General features: G+C 37.0%; 1 long non-coding RNA gene across 1 annotated transcript; it reads right to left on the reverse strand.

The window, feature by feature from the left end:
* Window positions 1-501: 501 nt before the first annotated feature.
* Window positions 502-15,983, reverse strand: LOC116418852. The gene is made up of 3 exons (XR_004229023.1): window positions 15,847-15,983; window positions 15,285-15,434; window positions 502-1,193 (listed from the first exon to the last, which is right to left on the reverse strand). It is a non-coding gene; the product is annotated as an uncharacterized LOC116418852 (long non-coding RNA).
* Between the last annotated feature and the right edge of the window lie 685 nt (window positions 15,984-16,668).

Genomic DNA, 16,668 nt, shown 5'->3' on the forward strand with positions numbered 1-16,668 from the left:
ATTTATTTTGATTTCTAATTTCTTCATAAATAGTTATAATGGCACTCTAGCAATCTGAGCAATGTAAAGCTATATCTCTAAAACATGAAATAAAGTGAAATTTGGCACTATTTCCATTAGAAATAAAAAATATAAAAACTGCAAAAGTCATTTAGCTTTATAATTTACAAATTGTTTCCTGAGTAAATGAAAAACTTCATTTTAGTTTTAGTTATTGTTTGAACCCCTCCTCAGGCATCAATCATATTATATAAGTATTTCAAAAAATGAGAGAATAGAATAATAGAATTTTTAGAACTCAAGTAGTGAATTCAATTTCTGGGCTTTATATCTAGTTTCATTTTTAAGTATGTTTTTCATTATTCTATATTTCATTATTTAAAAATCTAGCAGCAATCTACAGCTGACTAATGTCACTACTGTCATTTAAATTACAGCATTGTTTTAGAGGAAATTCCTGTACTACAGTTAATTCCAATTATCTGATGTGGGCTGTGAATATAGTTCTTCAGCTCAAAATATACCCTACCACTTTCTCTTATAAGAATAAATATTCAGCAAATTGGATTGGAAGTGGTAGTGGGGATAATTAAAATAAGTAATAAGGAAAGTTTGGCTGAATGTATGGGAATCATAAAACAATTTAATTAGCAATAGACAGTTCCATAAGCCAGTGGGTCAGAGGGGATAAGTAACAACTTTCCAGAGAAGCCATAATGAACTGACGGGAAAAGATCTGTAGATCACAAGTGACTATTTAGTTTCCATGCACAAATAGAGTTACACATTTTATTAAAATGTGGTATGAAAAAGAAGTTTAACAAAACTGAAACCTAAAATAGTCTTCATATCCAGATGGTAAGTTCCATTAAACCTCTAGGAACAGATAATTCTGATGTCGTTAATGTTTTCCAAAATATAGAAAATGACATAGAGCTTTCAAATGTATTTAGGACTCTGACATTAAAATCTGACAAAGATAGATCAAGAAAAAAAATTGCGGACAAATTTCACTTATGAGTTATGAATATGGATAAAGAAATACTAAATAATATATTGGTGAAATCAGATATAAACATTTACACTGATTGAAGGTGGAAACATACCCTTTCTTTGCCCTTTTGTTATGATGGAATATTGATATCTTTCATCATCAATTGGAAAAAACTGAAGCAAAGGTCTTGCTGCTGTTCCTGAAAAAGGAAGTCATCTTCAGGTTGCTAGTAACTCAGGCAGTGGGAATACAGGATCATAAATGCCTGCCACTCGGCAGTGTTCCAGAGACAAATATATTGAAGGTTTATCTACAGAGACACAATCACTGGCCTGATGTTTTCAGCTTGCAAATGTTCTGAAGTCCCCAGAGAGACATGGAAGTAGAAGAGTGCCATTGGATCAAAAAGGATGGTGGCTAATGTCTTAGCTATAAACTGTGTAGACAATCTGTGAATGTAGCACTTCCTTAGACTATGGACCTTTGACACCTGTAGAAGTGGATGAGTCCTCCAAATGGTCACAAGCTGGCAGGATGAAGGCTCAGAGACAGAATCAAAACTGATGTATAGAAAAATAAATAAAATTATATGTAAATATATGGACTCAGATTATACCTACTGCTTTGATAATGCAAGTCTAGCTATTATTAAAATGTAATATCCCATACTAGTCTAATTTTAATTACAGGACCAGTGTTTACAGGTCAATTAACAGAACTGTTAACATTTTATTTTAATATATTTTATTATAATGTATTTTAAGGAAGATAATATTATGATTCTAAGAATTTTCCAAAAAAACTGTTAATAAAAGTTGCCTTTTATTTATGGTCAAAAATAAAATCCCTTATTATTTTTAGGAATGGCAGTCTATTCTCTTATAATAAAAAACCATTAGCTTTAACCACATTTAATAGTGAAACATTAGAGCCAAGTAAGACATCTACTACCGTTATATTTTTCTGCAAATTTTAGCCAATGAAAAGCAACAAAAGAATAAATGAAAGGTATAAATATTGAAAAGGGAGAGCCAAGATTACTATTATTATTATTATTTATTTATTTATTTTTTTTTTTTGAGACAGAGTCTTGCTCTGTCACCCAGGCTGGAGTGCAGTGGCCAGATCTCAGCTCACTGCAAGCTCCGCCTCCTGGGTTTATACCATTCTCCCGCCTCAGCCTCCCGAGTAGCTGGGACTACAGGCACCTGCCACCTCGCCCGGCTAGTTTTTTGTATTTTTTAGTAGAGACGGGGTTTCACCGTGTTAACCAGGATGGTCTCGATCTCCTGACCTCGTGATCCGCCCGTCTCGGCCTCCCAAAGTGCTGGGATTACAGCTTGAGCCACCGCGCCCGGCCGATTACTATTATTTTTAAGTGATATATACTACTTTAAAAATTTGAGAGATTTAACTTGAAAATTCTTTAAGAAAATTAGGTAAGTGGTCAAGTAAAATAATTAATTTGAAAAAATATTATATTTTCAATAATGGAAATGAACACATACAGCAATTAGTTAACTGGAAAAAATCTATTTTTAATAATGACAATTAATTCATATGTCACATAAACATTTGAAAGATTGTTCTAAGTTAGGTTACCTTGAACATCACCACATTTAGGATGAGGAAATGGAGGTATGGAGGTGCAAGTGATTTTTCTACACAGCTAGCGAGTGGAGAAGTCACAGCTAATAATAATGAAATGTAGAATAATGAAATATAGAATAACCCAGAGACCTGCAGGGTCATAATGCCAGCTGGAGCCAGCTGTGTGACCAGGTCCCCAGCAGTCTAGCCAACACAATGTCCTACACCTTGAGGAGCAGGTAGCACAGCACAGTAAGGAGTCTGCCCCTGGGACAAAGGGTGCCAAAGCCCATGCTCCCAAGGGCCCAAGAACCCAGTTAGACGGCCTGCAAGAGGCCAGGCATGTACCATGTCATGATGACATGTTTAAAAACAATAATAATTTTATTATCTAAATGTTTAACATATAAAAAAAGTTAATATAAAATAGGTAGATTCCACAAGAAAAAATAAAATCTTAGAAAACTACAAAACTTGAATGTAGAAGACAGTTTTTTAATCTTGAGTCCATTGATGGGCTTTTGACAATTTGTTAGTTTCTAGAAATATGCAAAATATTATGAGCTTGGGCATATGTATTTTTTTTTTTTCTGAGACCTGAAGGTTTTACGCTTTCAAAAAGATTGTCTGAAAGGGTTATAACTCCCAAAGTGTAACTTTGGTTAGAAAAATAAAAGATTTGAGTAATTCGAGAAACTTACATCTTTCCAGATGGGGAGACAATATGGATGGTGTTCCTCCTTCCCAAAGAAACGTTAATTTAATGCATTTACAATCAAAATGCAGGCCATATTTTTCAAATAAAGGAAGTTTCCAAAAGTTTTAAATTTTTGTGTAGAGAAATAAATGTTCAGTAGTAAGCTAGACATTGTTGAAAAATAAAATGGAGGTTGCCCTTTTTAGTTATTCAAACATATTAGAAAGCTTTGTAACTGAAAATATTGAAGCTTTTATAGGAAATCAAGATTCTAAAAATGAAATAAATACACACACACGTATGTTTTTATAATTGAATAATTGTGTTCTCCAAATAAAAGAAGAAATTATAAGTTATCCAGTGAATGTGAGTTGGAAAATTGGCAACTCAGTTTGAAATAAGAAATTAAATGACTACTTAACACCTACACCAAAATCTAATTTCAGATGGATTATGATTACATTATTCAAATGGTTTAATGATCTAAATTTTAAAACCCTGTGAAGGAGACTTAGGTTTAAGATAGCTGACCAGAGGCACATGGCACTCACCATCTTCATAAAGAAAAATAAAAACAGTGAGCAGATAATTTCATGCCAAATAGAGTATCTAAGAGAGAACTCAGGGGTTCAGAAAGGAAGTGACAGGGAACGTCTGAATCACGGAAAGAGAGTAAAGCAAAGCAGCCAGCTTGACCAGAATTGGCTTGAAGCCAGGAGAAATTCCCCAGGGTAGGAAAGAGATAAGAGATTTCCAGTGGTCCCCTATTCCCACCACAAATTCTTAGAATTCTGGCCATGGAAGAGATTCTCAGCTCTCACATTCCCTGAGACTAGTATAGGGGAGCAATCTGGAGTCCATATGATGGCATTGTTCCAGAAAGAAAGTTTACCCTTGGTCACACACACCTTCTCAAGGCCCAAGTAACCACCTCATGCCACCATTTTGAGAACCCAGTCCCCACCACCTTGCCCAGGGGCCCAACAGTCCTTGTACCTCCACATTACTGGAGCCCTGCTGACATCCCATCACATTCACCCAGGGGTCTGCAGGGTCATAATGCCAGCTGGATCCAGCTGTGCGATGAAGTCCCCAGCACTTTAGTCCACACAATGTCCTACACCCCAAGGAACCAGCAGTGCAGCACAGTCAGGAGGCTGCCCTTGGGACAAAGGCTGCCAAAGCCCATGTTCCAAAGATCCTAAGAGCAGCATGCCTGGGGCTGCTGCCAATGATTACACTCCATCCTACCCCCAAGCAGTAGAGCCACTGTACACTGGCAGGTGCTTTTATGGGGTCTGGGGACTGACCCACTTGGGTGCCACCCAGGGGCCTGAGGATAGATCTACCCTGCCCACTGCCCCTACTGCCACTGCCCACATTCATTGTCCTGATGCCTGGGAATCCATTTTCACTGCCCACAACACATGGTGCCCTCGAGCACCATCAACCGATGGACAGGCACACCTGCCTGCCACAGCTGGAGCCCATGAGCACAATCAGGGGTCCTGACAACAGGCCTGGCCCATCCATTGCCAGTGTATGCATGTGCAATCTGGGCACATGAAGACAAGCCCACCCTGCCTGCAGCCTCCACTGGCAGTACTTTCATGCATCCTCTGGGGGCTTGGGGATTAACCCACCCTGCCTGTCAATGCTGGCACCCATGCACACTATCCAGGGTATTGAAGATAAGCTTACCCCATCTACCATTAGCACTGCCAATGCCCCAGCATGCCACCTGGGGACCTAGGAATCAAACAACCCGCCCACCACAGCCTGTACCTGTATGCACCGTTAAGGGGCCTGAGGACAGAGACACCCAAGGGTTAGCCCACTGTTAAAACTGCCATTGTTAATGCCACTCATGCCACCCAAGGGCCTGAGGATCCACCTACCCACCTGGCCCACCACTGCCATTACCAGGATTGAACAATCCAACTGGAGGCCCCAAAATTGGCATATCCAGCCTGCTGCTGCCACCACTGGTTCCCAAAGACCAGCCTACCTGACATTTCTGTCCCCAGCAAACCCTCACCACATCCTTCACTAACAACTGTAGCCTAGGCCACTGAGGAACTCAGGTACCACTGACACTGATTACAGGAAAAATCATATGGAGACTGTTGCATCCACCCAGAATCAAAGCCAAAGAGCCCTACCCAAACAACACTAGATACATCAGTGGGAAATAATCATTCTGTACAAAAAACAATCTGTGTTATTAGAAGTAGTAGTGTCATAGTAAATCAACAGACATCAATGTTAGAACACCAGAAACATGAAAAAGAAAGGAAAGATAACATCTGCAATGGAAAACAACAATTCTCCAGCAATACCTTCCAACAGAAAAAGAAACCTATGTAATGCCTGAAAAAGAATTCAAAATAATGACATTAAAGAAGCTAAGATACAAGAGAACGTGGATAAACAATACAAATAAAGCAGAAAATATAATTTATGATCTGAGAAATTCAACAAAGAAATAGATATTATTTTAAAATAAATTCCGTAACTCAATAATTCAAAAAATGAAATAAAATATACAAGCAAGATCTTAAACAATAGACTACATCAAGCAGAAGAAAGAATTTCTGAACTTGAAAACAAATCTTTTGAAATAACCCAGTGAGACAAAAAAAAAAAAAAATAAGAAGAGGGAGTAAAAACCAATTTTTTAAGCCTATGTAACATATGGGACACCATAAAGCAACCAAATATTTAAATTTTGAAAGTTCTAGAAGGAGAAGGAATGAGCAAGGCAAGGATATAGAAAACCTGTATAGCAAAATAATAGCTTAAAGTTTCCCAAGTCTTGCAAGAGAGGTAGACATCTAGGTAAAGGAAGTTCAAAGATCCCCAAATACATCCAACTCACAAAGGTCATATCCATGGCACATTACACTCGAACTTTGAAGTCACAAATAAAAAGAGAATTCTATAAACAATAAGAGAAAAGCATCAAGTGAAATATAAGGGAACCTCCATCACACTAACAGTAAATTTCCCAGCAGAAACGTTACAGGCCAGGAGAGAATGGGGTAATACATTTAATGTTCTCAAGGAAAAATCTGTCAAAGATACTATAACCATCAAAGTTATCTTTCAGGAATAAAAAAGAAATAAAGTATTTCCCAGACAAGCAAAAGTTGAGGGAATTCATCACCACTAGACTTGTCCTAGAAGAAATTCTTATGGGAGTCCTACACAAAAAGACTTTACCAAAATACGCTTAGAACTTATCAACAAATTTACTAAAGTTTCAGAATAAAAATTAGTATACAAAATCAGTGACATTTCTACACATGAATGACTGACTAGCTAAAAAAGAAATCGAGAAAGCAATTCCATTTATAATAACTATCAAAAATAAAATATCTTGAATAAGTTTAACCAAGGAGGTAAAAGACGTCTACCATAAAAACTACACAACACAAATAAAAGAAATTTAATATGACACCTAGAAATGGAAAGACATCCACAGGCATAGATTGGAAGAATTAATATTGTTAAAATAACTAGACTACCCAAAGTAATCTACAAATTCAATGCCACTCATATCAAAATACCAAAGACATTCTTTTACCTCTGTGCACCTGCAGGTCCAACACTGTGTGTAAACCACCAAGGCTTAGGGCTTGCACCTTCTGCAGCAATGGCCTGAGCTGTACATTGGCCCCCTTTTGCCACAGCTGGGATGCAGGGCACCAAGTCCTGAGGCTCCACAAACCAGCAAGGCCCTGGGCCCAGCCCAGGAAACCATTTTTCCCTCCTAGGCCTCTGGGAGGCCTGTGATGTGAAGGGCTGTCATGAAGTTCTCTGACATGCCCTGGAGACATTTCCCCCATTGTCTTGGGGATTAACATTTGGTTCTTTGTTACTTATGCAGATTTCTGCAGCCAGCTTGAATTTCTCCCCAGAAAATGGAGTTTTCTTTTATATTGTATTGTCAGGCTGCAAACTTTCTGAACTTTTATGCTTTGCTTCCTTTTAAACATAAGTTCTAATTGCAAACCATATATTTGTGAATACATAAAACTGAATGATTTTCACAGTACCCAAGCCACCTCTTGAATGCTTTGCTACTTAGAAGTTTCTTGCAACAGATGCTCTAAATCAAATCATCTCTCTTAAGTTCAAAGTTCCACAAATCTCTAGGGCAGGGAAAATTGTCACCAGTCTCTTTGCTAAAACATAGCAAGAGTCATGTTTGCTCCAGTTTCCAACAAATTTCTCTTCTCCATCTGAGACAGCAGCATTTGGTCAAAGACATTCAACAAGTCTCTAGGAAGTTCCAAACTTTCCCACATCTTCCTGTGTTCTGAGTCTTCCAAGTCTCTAGGAAGTTTCAAACTTTCCCACATTTTCCTATCTTCTTCAAGTCCTCCAAACTGTTTGAAACTCTTCCTGTTACCCAGTTCCAAAATAACTTCCACATTTCCAGGTATCTTTACAGCAGTGCCCCACTACCCAGTACCAATTTATTCTATCAGCATGTTTTCACGCTGCTCATAAAGACATATCTAAGACTTGGTAATTTACAAAGGAAAGAGGTTTAATTGACTTACGCTTCCACATGGCTGATGAGACCTCCCAATTATGGCTGAAGGCGAATGAGGAGCAAAATCACATCTTACATGGCAGCAGGCAAGAGAGTTTATATAGGGGAACTGCCCTTTATAAAACCATTAGATCTTGTGAGACTCATTCACTATCACAAAAACAGTACAGGAAAGACCTACTCCCATGATTCAATTACCTCCCACTGAGACCCTCCCATAACATGTGGAAATTATGGAAGCTACAATTCAAGATGACATTTTGGTGGGGACACAGCCAAACCATATCAATACCCTATGCTCATGGATGAGTAGGATCAATACTATGAAAATAACCATACTGTTAAGAGAGACCTACAAATTCAATGCAATTCCCATCAAAATACCCTAATTATTCTTCATGAACCTACAAAAAAAATCCTAAAATTCATATGAAAACAAAAGGAGCCCACACAGTGAAAGCAAGACTAAGCAAAAAGAATGAATCTGGAGGTATCACATTACCTGACTTCAACCTAAACTATGAGGCTATAGTAATCAAAACAGCATGTTACTGGTATAAAAATAGGCACATAGACCAAGAGAACAGAATACAAACCCAGAAATAAAGCCTAATACTCACAGCCAACTGATCTTTGACAAAGTAAACAAAAACATAAAGTGGGGAAAGGACAACCTATTTAACAAATGGTACTGGGATAATTGGCAAGACACATGTAGAAGAATTAAACTGTTCTGCACATGTATCCCAAAACTTAAAGTTTAATCAAAAAAAAGTTTGTTGTCACAGTGAAATATGAAGTTAAAAAGACATAATACCAAATATATATATTTCCAGATGACAAAATATTTTTGAAAAAATGAAATAATGAAACTGGATTCTAAACACTCACTTTATACAAAAATCAACTCAAGATGGTTCAAAGACATAAATCTAAGACCTGAAACCATAAAAATCCTAGAAGATAACATTGCAAAATCCCTTCTAGACATTGGCTTAGGCAAAGACTTCACGACCAGGAATGCAAAAGCAAATGCAACAAAAACAAAGAAATAGACGGGACTTAATTAAATAAAAAGTTTCTGCATAACAAAAGAAATAATCTGCACAGAAAACAGACAACCCATGGAGTGGAAGAAAATCTTCATTATCTGTACATCTGGCAAAGGACTAATATCCAGAATTTACAAGGAACTCAAATAAATCAGCAAGAACAAAAATAGTCCCATCAAAAAGTGAGCTAAGGACGTGAATAGACAATTCTCAAAAGAAGATATACAAACATCCCACAAACATATAAAAAAATGCTCAACATCTCTAATCATCAAAGAAATGCCAATCAACACTACAATATGATACCATCTTCTTACTGTAAAAATGACCACAATCAAGGATGTGGTGAAAAGGGAACACTTTTACACTGTTGGCGGGAATATAAACTAGTACAGCCACTATGGAAAACAGTGGGGGAGATTCCTTAAAGAACTAAAAGTAGAACTACCATTTGATCCAGCAAGCCCACTACTGTGTATCTACCCAGAGGAAAAGAAGTCATTAGACGAAAAAGAAACTTGTACATGCATGTTTATAAAAGCACAATTTGCCATTGCAAAAATATGAAAACAGTCCAAATGTTCATCAATCAACAAGAAAATATATCATGGAATACTACTCAGCCATAAAAAATATATGAAGTAATGGCATTTGCAGCAACCTGGATGGAATTGGAGACCATTATTCTAAGTGAAGTTGCTCAGGAATGGAAAACCAAATATCATATGTTCTTACTCATAAGTGGGAGCTGAACTATGAGGATGCAAAGGCATTAGAATGACACATTGGACTTTGGGGACTCAGGGGAAAGGGTGGTTGAAGGATAAAAGACTACACATTGGGTACAGTGTACATTGCTTGGGTGATGAGTGCACCAAAATCTCAGAATTGACCACTAAAGTACTTATCCATGTAACCAAACACCATTTGTTACCTAAAACCTATTGAAATAAAAATTTTTGTAAGAGGTTCTAGCATTTAATAGCATAGTAGGGTGACTATTGTTAGCAACAATGTGTTGTATATTTCAGAATAACTAGAAGAAAAGATTTGAAATGTTCCCAACACAAAGAAATGATACTTGTTCAAGGTGATGGATAGCCTAAATACTCTAATTTGATCATTACACATTGTATGCATGTATCAGAATATCACATGTACCCATAAATATGTACAACTATTATGCATCAATAAAAGCACCACTGTGAATGTTTCAGAAGAAAATTGATTTTTTACAACCATGATGGAGATGGAGGACATTCATGAAAAACATGACATCAAACTCAAAAATTAAAAAGTAAAACAGTAATATATGTGTTTATATAAAACTTCAAACTTTCTTATGACAAAAACCTGACTTTCCTTCAGCAATGTTAGCAAGTAGTCAGAAGAATCCATTTTGTGGGCCGGGCGCGGTGGCTCAAGCCTGTAATCCCAGCACTTTGGGAGGCCGAGACGGCGGATCACGAGGTCAGGAGATCGAGACCATCCTGGCTAACCCGGTGAAACCCCGTCTCTACTAAAAAATACAAAAAAAAAAAAAAAAAAAACTAGCCGGGCGAGGTGGCAGGCGCCTGTAGTCCCAGCTACTCGGGAGGCTGAGGCAGGAGAATGGCGTAAACCCGGGAGGCGGAGCTTGCAGTGAGCTGAGATCTGGCCACTGCACTCCAGCCCGGGCGACAGAGCGAGACTCCATCTCACAAAAAAAAAAAAAAAAAAAAAGAATCCATTTTGTGTATCTGTTCCACACATCAAAGACAAGTTACCTCAGTGAATAGGCTTTCATAAACCAACCAATCTAAGACCCAGAGTTTCTGACTCAGCTCATCAGGGATTTACTTTCCAGTAAATGCACTTCTGAATATAAACCAGTCAATACAGTCTCATACAAGTAACCGGGCTTTTGCTAAAGGGATTTCAACCTACTTCCACCTCTGGAAGTCTCTTAATCCCTGACCACCTTCCAAAAACCCTATACAAAATCATCACTCAGTGCCTGAGAGCATCATTCTCCTTTAATATACTAAGCAATAACTTCAGCTTTTTAATTCAGATATTGAATGATGCCTCATCATCCTTTACCATATACATGGAGTTAATTTCTATTATAGTCAAATAGTCTTATGAATCATCAAAAACAAATCGAATAGAAAAACATACAGAGGATATGAAGATCTATTTCACAAAAGAAGAAAATAAAACACCAGGAAACTATTTAAGAGCATGTCCAGTCTTACTGTTAATAAAATAAAATGTTAAATAAAACAACAAGGTTTCATTTATTTTCATTTTGGAAGGTAAGGTCAGCAGAAATTGATAATAACTAATTGTGATAATGGCATGAGAGAATGGGCATTATTACGTGTCGCTGCTGTGAGTAAACAAGGTACACTTTTAAGAGCTATGTAAAGCCTTGGAAATAAACATCACGACTGCATACTCTTTGGTGCAAAAATTCTGCTTCTAATAATTTATCTCAAGGAAATATTCAGAGAAGTATGTTACCAAGATGAATGTATGTATATATGTGTTTACTTATTCAAGAGTATTTATTGAGCTTCTACACTGCATCTAGTAACAGTACATTCAACAAGACAAACATCCTGCTCACCTGTGTTGTACATTGTAGTGCAGGTTTACTCAAACTAAACCAATAGGCCAGGCTCCTAGGCTACCTGGTTTTGTAAACCACATAGCCATGCCCATTTGTTTACATATTGTCTACGGCTGTTTGCCTGCTACAATAGCAGAGATGAATAGTTGTCACAGAGACCATATGGCTCACAAAGGCTAAAATATTTACTATCTGGTCTTTTCCAGGGAAATCTTACAAATACAAGGTGAATGACTGAAAACATAATTCAGAATAATATACAAAGAATATTGTTTTTATAAAGTTCAAAACAAAGAAAAACTAAATACATTATCCAGAAGAAAACATACATGGGTTTTAAAGCTGTATTTTTTTTTTTAAGCATGAGAAGGATGACTACAGAATCCAGGATTGTGATAAACTATGGGTAAGAAGAATCGATGTGATATAGAAAAGAAACTCAGTGTTTACAGCTTATTAGCAGCTCTTACTTTAGCTTTTACATGGGCTGTGATTTCACCAATATTTGTTCCTTATTTGGCTTCATAGCTTATATGTACATCACATATTCTTTTGTGTGTCAAATATTATTACATAAGAAGAAAATAAAGAAAAAAATGAAAAAGAATTGGTCACTAAAAACCTGGTTAGGAAGTTTCTACATGGGCTGGACAACTCTCCATTCAGGTGACTAATTGTGCTCTCTACTCCATAAGCTGTGTGATCCAAAAATGCCAGAGTATGGAAGTCTTTTCCTTGATACAGTTACAGCTTCTCGAAAATAATTCCTCTGAATTCCTTCAGGGATTTAGGGTTAGATCCTTACATACTTATATTCTGTCAGAGGAAGCTGGAGTTGGAGTCCAAAGTCATTAAGACTGATTTATCAACTACAGATATTTCTTGCTTTCCCACAATGAAAGATGAGCATTTGCTCTGCTTGACCATTCTCTTAAGAATGTGTGAAGACAATATTGCTTTTAGTCATACTACTTGTTACTTTTCTAAATTTCAACAGCAGCTATATAGATATAGTGTCTATAAAAATATATGGCTGTATACATATTATTTATACATATATAGCTATATATATCTATATACACATACATATATATGTATATCTCTCTATATGTATATAGTTGCATGTGTATGTGTGTGTGTGTGTATATATATATATTTTTTCTATTTTCTATTTCCTCACGACACGGTAATCCTTGGAGTATATATACCTATATAACAAAATGTACAAATGTACACATATGCATAGATATCTATCTTATATAGATAGTTTATACATAATCTTCATTTTTCAATCACAATCTTAATGATCACTATGTAAACTGATATGTTAATCTTCCATTTATCTTTCCTATCACAATCTTACAAGTTTCAGGGTTTTGCTTTATATTTTTGGGTTTTGTTTTGGTTTTTGTAGTTTCCAGTTAACCTATTTTCCTTCTCGACACACATAAAAAATGTCCCTTATATTCTCAGGATATCCCATCATACCAATTATCCTAACTGTTGCTTGGAATCCTCTTTCCTTTGGATACTTGTCTTGCAGAGCCCTACATCTTCCCAATCCAATCTCTACCGGCTGCTTTCCAGGTTAAAAATGTTTGTTAATTTCTTGCTCCCTAGAATCTGAAAATAATTGTCCTTTTTATTTTTATTTTTGTTTTGTTTTGTTTTTGTGAAACAGAGTCTCAGTTTATTGCCCAGGCTGAAATGCGGTGGCACAATCTTGGCTCACTGCAACTTCTGCCTCCCGGGTTCAAGCGATTCTCTTGCCTCAGCCACCTGAGTAGTTGGGATTACAGGTGTGCCCGCCACCACGCCCAGCTAATTTTTGTATTTTTAGTAGTGATGGAGTTTCTCTGTGTTGGTCAGGCTGGTCTCGAAATCCTGACCGAAGTAATCCACCTGTCTCAGCCTCCCAAAGTGCTAGGATTTACAGGCATGAGCCACCGCACCCAACCCATTGTCCTTTTTAAATTCTAGGAAATTGTACCCCATTATCTTCTCAATAATTTTCTCTCTACTTTTTCTATGTTCTTCTTTTCTAAAACTATCAATTATCTGGCATTACAACACCTGGTTTTATCTTGCAGGTCTCTTTTCACCCTGTAATTATGTTTGTATTTTCATATTATTTTGCTGTATGTTCTGGAAACTTGCCACTTTGATTTAAAAGGCCTTCTATTTAATTTTTTTGCAATTATATTTTTAATATTTGAAAAGACTTTCAAATTATTTGAGTATTCTCTCAATTCTCTTATTTTACTTTTTATTTTACTTTAAAAATGTTGATTTTCTGAATATGCTAATTAGAGGTTTTTCAAAGTTCTACTTATCAAAACATACTTCCTCCATTGGCTTTTTTGTTTCTTTTTTTTTATAATCTTCATTCCTGATTTTCAATTTCCTCATGACTTGGTGATCCTTCGGTTATGTTCACATTTAAGAATAAAAAAATGACAAGGCCGGGCACGGTGGCTCACGCCTGTAATCCCAGCACTTTGGGAGGCCATGGTGGGCGGATCACAAGGTCAGGAGTTTGAGACCAGCTTGGCCAATATGGTGAAACTCCATCTCTACTAAAAATACAAAACTTAGCCAGGTGTGGTGGCACACACCTGTAATCCAGGCTACTCGGGAGGCTGAGGCAGAAGAATCGCTTGAACCCAGGAAACAGAGGTTGCAGTGAGTTAAGATCATGCCACTGCACTCCAGCCTGGGCGACACAGCAAGACTCTGTCTAAATAAATAAATAAATAAAAAAGACTAGCTGGTAAGCGTTCTTTGCTGTGTTCTAGGAAGGTCTAACTCCTCACTAGGTCTGTCTCTTTAATGTGAGTTGTCTATAGGGTTCTGGGTGTTACTTGGCATTTTCTGGGCTTTTAAAGCATATGTGTTGGGGTAGGAGTGACCTATATTTAGGCCTGCAGTCCCACAAATATCACAACAAAAAGAGTTTTACTCGGTAAATAATTAGCTTATACATTTATTTCCTGATTTATCAACTTTAGACAAGAATTCTTTACCTTTTCAGAAAGAGTGGTGAGGATTTGGTTGTTTCACTCTTCAACTTTCTTTGCACAACTACTAAAAAATTTAATTCTCTCTCTATTCCTGGTTTCAATTTCCTCATGACGTGGTGATCCTTCGGTTATGTTCACATTCAAGAATAAAAAATTGGGTGGGGAGCCCACCCTCCCATAACCCATTAGCCCTCATGCTGTTCTTTCTCTAAGAGCCCCTAATGGAGTTCCCATTTCCTCGCTCTTTCCTGCCCGTTCCTTTATATGGAATCTTCCCTCTTCTGCATAAGATTGTCTTAAGGAACTAGTTGAATTTGAGCCAATATGGCAAACCATTCCATGTTAAAGAATGCTTTTGAGTCAGACTCCCTAGAAAACATTGGAATTTTAACTAACTTTCTGAATCAATAGCTTAATCCAAGGTGCCCCTACATGTATGAGAATGGATTGGACGATTTTAAAATCTGAGCAACGTTTCTAAAAGAAGTACTTTGAGAAATTGGGAACTGAAAATGAGAAGGATAAAGAATTATGAGTATATCTGGGATGCTGAAAGTAAAATAAATACATACATAATTTAAATGCCATAACCAATAAGGAAATTCTATTTTGTTACTTTAAAACAAGTCCCAGTGCTGGACTACTTCAATTTTAGGAGATTCTATAGCTCAGTGATGTCATGGAGGTCCAGAATGTTTATGATTTTCATCTCTGGCAACCTCAGGTCAGCACCCCCGATGACCACAAGATGGTTACCCGTGTTCTAGTAATGGAAGCATCATGTGGTTTACTTCTTTATATCTCTTCTTGATTATAGCACCATTCTGAAGCCTCGCTGTTGAATTCCTCTTCTTTCTCATTAACCAACATTGGGTCACATAATCTTCTAATTCTTCTAATCAATCACTGGAAAAAGAAATAAAATTACTATGATTGGCTTAAATTAGCCAGGATTTACCCTGAACAATGTGGAAGGGGAGAAGAATTTGAAAATGTCAGCAAAATTGGAACTCTGCAGTCATAAAGAATGAAGAAATTATTGAGAGACAGCAGACAGCCAACAGTGTCTTGGTTAGTCTTAACTATTGAACCATCAGAGAAGCTAAAAGAGGTGGCTTCTCATTTTCTTTCAGTGATTCAACATTTGCCATGTAAGCTTAGATGTGAATATAGAGGAGATAATGAGAATATTAATACCATATAATTGATCAGAGCCAGAGACAGACATTCTTCATAAAAATATTCATCAGTTTGAAAAGAGGATCAAAGATAATTTTTTTTCTGCATCTATGAAATGACTTTTCTCTCTTCCTCCCACCTTTTTTGTTTCACTGCTGGTGAATTTCAGTGCATCTTCTTAGGCCATAAAGACTGTAGGCAGACTAAGATACAGTTCTTCTACTGATATTTTATGAGTTTAGTATAGTAGATGGTAAAATTTTGAAGCACCTTACTCTAAGCAGGTTTGAAGGTACTCACTAGCAGCCCAAGCCTGGTATAGCTTGATAAGGGTTGCCAAGGAGACAGACAGCTGGTTTAAGGATAGCTGATAACAGTACTTTCAAAGGCTTCACACAGTGGAGGAGGGGAAGGAAAGTGAGGGAGAAATGAAAGAGGACTGAGATGAGTAGGTGCACTAAGAAGGTTTCCCTTCAGCCTTTCCTCCTCCTAACCCAGGACTTAGCGGTATGATGGTGACATAACTTTATTACAACTAAAGAGCTTATTGACAGGCACACAATGCTCTCACCAAGCTAATTTATGTTCTGCTTATGTCGACCAGCGCATAATGTAATGAAAATTATATGGGTTTTCAAAAAGTAAAGTGAACTCTATAGGGTCTCATTCAATTAGTTTCTCTACAGAACACAATTCTATGTAAACTGACAGAACCACTGAAATGCATCCCTTCCCCAACGCCACCCGAAGCACAGCCTGCTGTGAGCAGGGACTCACTTGCTCTCTGAATTTGTTATTTGTGATCTGAAAAAATTCATTTTTATATCTTCATTTCTTTCCATGACTTGTTATTTGTAGTTTCTAAGTACATTCAAAGCTATTTAATTACCTAATTTTAAATGCAGACTAAGATAAAAGACCCTGCAGGCTAATTTGTCTATTAATACTGAAGTCAATCAAA

This window comes from Piliocolobus tephrosceles, chromosome 7 (genome assembly GCF_002776525.5).
Source record: "Piliocolobus tephrosceles isolate RC106 chromosome 7, ASM277652v3, whole genome shotgun sequence".
NCBI lineage: Eukaryota > Metazoa > Chordata > Mammalia > Primates > Cercopithecidae > Piliocolobus > Piliocolobus tephrosceles.